The sequence below is a fragment of the Lathyrus oleraceus genome, unplaced genomic scaffold (genome assembly GCF_024323335.1).
Source record: "Lathyrus oleraceus cultivar Zhongwan6 unplaced genomic scaffold, CAAS_Psat_ZW6_1.0 chrUn0266, whole genome shotgun sequence".
NCBI classification, from domain to species: domain Eukaryota; kingdom Viridiplantae; phylum Streptophyta; class Magnoliopsida; order Fabales; family Fabaceae; genus Lathyrus; species Lathyrus oleraceus.
In genome coordinates this window covers 37,264-43,322 of record NW_026112657.1, presented here as the reverse complement: position 1 = coordinate 43,322, position 6,059 = coordinate 37,264, and the positions used below count along the sequence as shown (strand labels likewise).

Sequence of the window (6,059 nt, the reverse complement as noted above, 5' to 3'; positions counted from 1 at the left end):
CCCGATAAGCATTCATCTCATCTACATATCCATTGTATCATAATACATCCCACTTGTATTTGAAGAAGCATAATTGTGGATTCCAGGGTTTTATCATACATGGCATTGAATAGGAGGTGAGCATTTCGTCCTTGTTGTCTTCATCATGGAGCATAGCTTGAAGCCCTAATTTTCGGACCATAGTTGTGGTCATGACTTTGATTCATAAGTGTTGGGTTGTGAGCACCATCAAGGTCAATTCAATTCCTAATACCCTAGTTGTTGGTTATGGCGTCATCATGGGGTGTATACATTCAAGAATGAGGATTCATCCGATTCATCTGGTCTGTTATGGATGGTTCATTTGCTTGATAAAGATTCATGGTTACGACTCATCGGGTAGGATTCATTCAAGGTGTTATAATTTGCTGCTTGATTAAGTATCATTTGGTTGGCTTTGATTGATTGGATTTCGATTCTTGGAACATGACATGTTTTATCTGGTCTAAAGGCACTGTGTTATTCATTTAAGCTCATTCCATACAAGTCATTACATATCATTTCATCCAAAATTACACATTTCTACCTAAGTTGACTTTTTGGTCAACCAGTTGACCAAAGTCAATCATCTTTTCCAACCATTTTATTTCTCAATACGATACATATCAATCGATTGATTTTAAAAAAATTTAGACCATTTGAACCATGTTCACTTTTCACCTTTTAACCATGTTCATGTTCATTCTGACCACTTTTAACCATATTTAGATTAATTCAAACTATTCCATTATCATTCCCATATAGACCATTTCAATTCAATCTCCAAGTCCAAAAAATCACATTCAAGAATACAAAAACCAAATTCAAACTACAAACAATCTCATCCCAATTCGATGTTCAATCCATCATAGTTATAATATTTCAATTTTGCATGAACCGTTTGACTCAATCCAATAATCATTTTCAATACTTCCAATTTCCATAATACATCAATTTCATGATAATCTCAATTTCCAAATTAAATTTCATTTAACCATTCAATGCCAATTACAAAATTTCACATGCAATTCCAGTTCTGAGGTTCCAAATTCATTTTTTTTACATCATATGATCACAACCAAAACTCAATTACAAACATTCCAAACCATTTTCTAATGCAATCATATATACATATTTCAAGTCAATTTATGCATTCAAAAAAACAAACATTTCAAACTAAAGTCAAGTTACAATTACCAGACCCTAAAACCAAAATCCCAAATCCAAACACTCTGTACTAAACTCCAAAATCCCAAAAAAACATCTAAAAAAGAAATCAAATCGGTATCCAAGAAAACTCGCATTCTAATTTCATCCGAATAAGCATTCCCAATCACCAAAAGCTGTAAAAGACAATGCAACGACTCGATTCAAACAGGTTTCCGAAGCATACGAAATTCTCATGGATGATCATAAGTGAGCTGAGTGTAATTACCAGTGGCGTCCTGCTGCCGGTGGAAGACGTGGTTATACTGCTGTTGGTGCGGTTGTGCTAGGTGTGATAATTGTTGTTGATAACGTGAAAGAAACCATGAACACCATTGACAAAGAAAAGTGTATAGAGAAGATAACGTGAAAGAACGCCCTTGATTTTATTCTCTGCTCTTCACTGCACTTTCCACTCAAATGCTTCTTCATGTCTAATAAATAGTGAATGACAGAAGCTTTCGATTTGAGAAATCGACCATTCACGGTCGAAAATTCCAACCAACTTGAGACTCCCATAACATAACACACATCCCTGCTAACTGACTTTGCTAAAAACCACATCTGATAATCATTCAACCAACTGCTATAACCACCGGCTAACTGAAACCTGCAAGAAAAAAACGAACCTCAACCAACGGAATAAAATCATAACAGAACTGAAACTCCTCAATAACAACTAACCGAACCTGTAACAAGCTCCGGGATAACCGAATTTTAAACTTCAACAAACTTCTTAACCCCCCCAATTCATCATCTTTGATGCAACAGAACGACAACATACCGTAACTGACTTCAACTTCTAAAACCGTCAAAAATCTCAACCGAACTTTCCCCCCATAACTACCTTCAGAAAACCTGTAACAGACAGAAAACGGGATACTAACAAAACCTTTAACCCAACTTCCTCTCACTTCCTTCAACAACAACAAAAATCTCCTGCAGAATTACTCCAGAACAGGAACCAATCCCACACTCTCTCGCAATAGAAATTCAACCATCCTCCATCACACTTTTCACTTCCTCAACAACTTCACTCCATCTTCAATTCACAACCATAACTTCATCCTCCATAACCTCTTCTCCAACCTCACCCATCATCATCATCATCCTATTCTTCTTCAACAAAACCACCATTCTGCAACCTGCAGAATAATCCCAACCACCTCCTCTAATCTTCATAATCGAGTTCCTCTCCCTCAACTCTTCACCCTCACCGAAACCTTCATTCCATCTTCAACCTTGCAACCTTCAATCCACATACTCAAATTCTTCAATCCGACCTGTAACAAACCTTCAATCGACCTTCTAACTCCATAATCACCCTGCAACAACTCAAGGGATCGATAACCGTTTTTCTGCCACATTCGACTCATCCTGCAAAAATCCAATCTTCTTCAACCTAACCGCACACAGCAGAAACAACATAACAGAAAGAACGCAGAAGAAGGGTAGAGCGGAGAAAGAGAAGAAGAGAGAAGATGACATAGGCACTGCAATTCGAAAACAAGAAAGCTTTCACCTTTTTCACAATCGGGGATCGAAGAGAAACATTTGAATAGCTTCTCTTTTCGTCATTCATCATCGGGATTCCTTCAAAGGGCAATTCGCGAAAAGGTCGGTTCACCCCTGCAACTTTCATCTTCTAACACTCAACTCCTCGCCCTTAACTGCGCAAACGGAAGAAAAAATGAAGGAACTCGTTGTCGGAGCTACCGTGTCTTAGCAAGTCGGTAAGTAATTCTTCTCCTTTTGAATCTCTTCTACCCGCGTCAAAACGAGCCGTTTGAATTCCGGTGAAACGAGATTCTTGCATCGCGAAGGAGCATCACTCCATTTTCGACCTAGATCCAGTGCGTATTAACTCAGGGGTGCGATTTGGTTTTGTTTTGAGGAAGTGAAATTCTGGGATCATGTTCATCGAACTTTTTGCGCTGAATGTTTTTACCCTGGAAATTCGGTTATGTGACATAGGATTGGTCTTAGGCTGAATGGAACTTGGGCTCAGGCCCAAGCATATTGCTTGATTAATATTGGTACTGTTTTGTTAATCTTGATAGAATTAGGATTAATTCTTAGTTTTAGAAATGTTAGGAATTAACATTGTAGTGATTAGTTAGATTAATTCATAGTTAGAATAAATTAGATAATCATTTAGGAATTAGGTTTAATCAAGTTTTAGATTAAATTTAGTTTTTTCTTAATTTTCCAGAATTAATTTTCAATTGATTAACCATGTCATGATTAGGTTTTAGTCATTAGATTTTGGCTATTTCATTTTGTGGATTTTTGTTGAGATTAATATGGTTAATGGTTGATTTTGCCATGGTTAGACCTTAGGTTAATTTCCGCTCAACTTGATTTGTATAATCATAGCCGTTAGATTCAACTCTTGAATTTGGATTGTTAATTTTCCACTTGATTGATTGTGATCATAATTCATGTTTAGGTAGATTTTAATTCGTAGAATTAATACTCATTCTTTTAATGTCCATTTACTCGATTCGTTGGTTTATGATCATATTGTAAATTGAAAATCCCATTTTAATTTAGGTGATGTTGTCTTGTATGTCTAATTTCATTTGTCGTGATCATATGATAGATCTTTGATTATTTTTCATTGATTAATCCATTACCTTTCGAATCGATTTTAACCATTGAACATGCTTACATATTGATGCATCATTCTCATTCATTTGACTTAATCTCACGCTAACCCATTTGTTATTTCGTGTTTCCGCATGTGATTTTGAGATGCAAGCTCACTCCTAGCTAGCCATGCTCCTTACTATTTCATTCTCATTCAATAGCCTTGTATTGTTTGAAGTACCATGCCACTTGTATGCTTTAGGCATGGTACATAGTTTAATGGTTCTTAATTTATATAATTCTTTCTATTTCCTTTTATGTTGTATTGTGTGGATCCATCCCCCCATTGTGGGTCAAATGTCCCCCCACCCCATGATCATGTAATAGCTTAGATTATTTCTTTCTAGTTAGTTCACCATGCATGTTAATCAAAAAAAGATAAAATACGAAACGATAAACCAAAGCATTTCGAAAGAAACAAAAGGTACTTGATTCAACGTCAAGTTGTTTTCCAAATAAAACTCACACCATTGTAAAGTGGATACTTGACCCAACGCCAAGTATTTTCCATCCACTCCATGATCCATTCTATCATCTCTTCTCCATCCTCTTCTCAACCTCATTCTATCTCTCTCTTCCATTCTTTCACACACTATTTTCATAATAAATTCAAACACTTGATCCAACATCAAGTACCTTTTTCAAAACATTTTCATAACAAATTGGAATGTGAAATGGGGTGTACATGTTTGTACACAACATTCAAGTACTTGGGTCGTCGGCCGTACCTAACCTGAGGACCTGAAACTTGATTTTCCCCCTTAAAACATATAATGATTCAAGCAAGTTAGATCCAGGTGCTATGAGGGAGAAAAAGAGTAGTTAGGACTTCATTGTCCTCTCGATTCCTAAGTACTCTGATTGTTGACTGTACTTAGTCAAGGGTCATATACTTGTCACCCTTTAAGTTCCAATGATTAGACTTGCCAAACTCCTTTCACAATTCAAATCTCTTTTTGGATGAAAAAGAGTGGTTAGGATAACATTGTCCTCTCAACTCTCGAGTTATTGGACCGTTGACTGTATCTAGCCAAGGGTCTGATGCTTGTCTCCGTACATAAAATCAACCCCAAAAAATCAAATCATCTTTTGCCTTAGTGCACTCTTCAAAACTTTTCAATAAGAACGTGTTACTTCCGTTCTACCGTGAACGACGCTTAAGCCTTCATATGCGAGCAAGTAATGTTTAACTGTTAGAGTGTGAACCAAGCGTTTCCACTTTACCGCAAACAAGCAAATACTTTCCGCTTCCATTACAGAGTATACAAGCAAGTGAGCAGTAGCACGTGAACATCAATACTGTTCAATAAAAACAACCAAACAAATTTTCCGTTTGTGAGCCGAACTACGGGGCTCTGATTTCCTCATTGCACGTATGGGGATACGTAAGCACAAGGGCCCAAATCCTTGGCGAACACACTAACTTAAAACTTATTTTCTCCCCCATCTCATTCTCTCATCTCATTCTTGATAGCAAGCAATATACAGATAAATAACATCCATACGCATTTGATACGAGCAAGTGGTTCCCATGGAGTACCATGGATGTGAGGGGTGTTAATACCTTCTCGTTGCATAACCGACTTCCGAATCCTCTCTTGGTTGCGAGACCATTTCTCTCATTTGGGGTTTTATCGCTATTTTCCCTTTCCTTTAGAATAAATAAAATTCGGTGGCGACTCTGTAATTTTTCGCGGCGACTCTGCTGGGGACTATATGACCACTATGAAAGCTCATATAGGTCAGCTTGTTGAAGCCATCCAAGCTTTGGCTAGAGGACAAAAGGAAATGCGTCAGGCTAATTTGAGAGTTGCCGCTACCAACCCTATTGTTGTGACAATACCAGTGAATCCCCCAGGAGGAGCTGGTACACCTGTCATAGCTCAATTACCTCCCGAGAGAGGCCCAGTGTATTAAAATGTTGCTCAGACATTCAACATCCCTGCCAATGGGAGAGTTCAACCTGAGATTGACGATCATCAGGATGCTTTCTTCACTACAAGGGATGGTTCAGTATATGATGCTTTTGGTCCTTCTCTTGTTGACCTCAAACGAAGATTTCGTATGATGGAGGACAAATTAAAGGCAATAGAAGGTCCCGATACTTTTGGGTTAGATGCCGCCGACATGTGCCTAGTGGAAGGCGTGAAAATTCCTCATAAATTCAAGGTTCCAAACTTTGAAAA

General features: G+C 37.6%; 1 long non-coding RNA gene across 1 annotated transcript; it reads right to left on the bottom strand.

Moving 5' to 3' along the window:
- Positions 1 to 1,103: 1,103 nt before the first annotated feature.
- LOC127113338 (uncharacterized) lies at positions 1,104 to 3,251 on the bottom strand. Its single transcript, XR_007799434.1, has 2 exons — positions 1,914 to 3,251; positions 1,104 to 1,834 (listed from the first exon to the last, which is right to left on the bottom strand). It is a non-coding gene; the product is annotated as an uncharacterized LOC127113338 (long non-coding RNA).
- Positions 3,252 to 6,059: the final 2,808 nt, after the last annotated feature.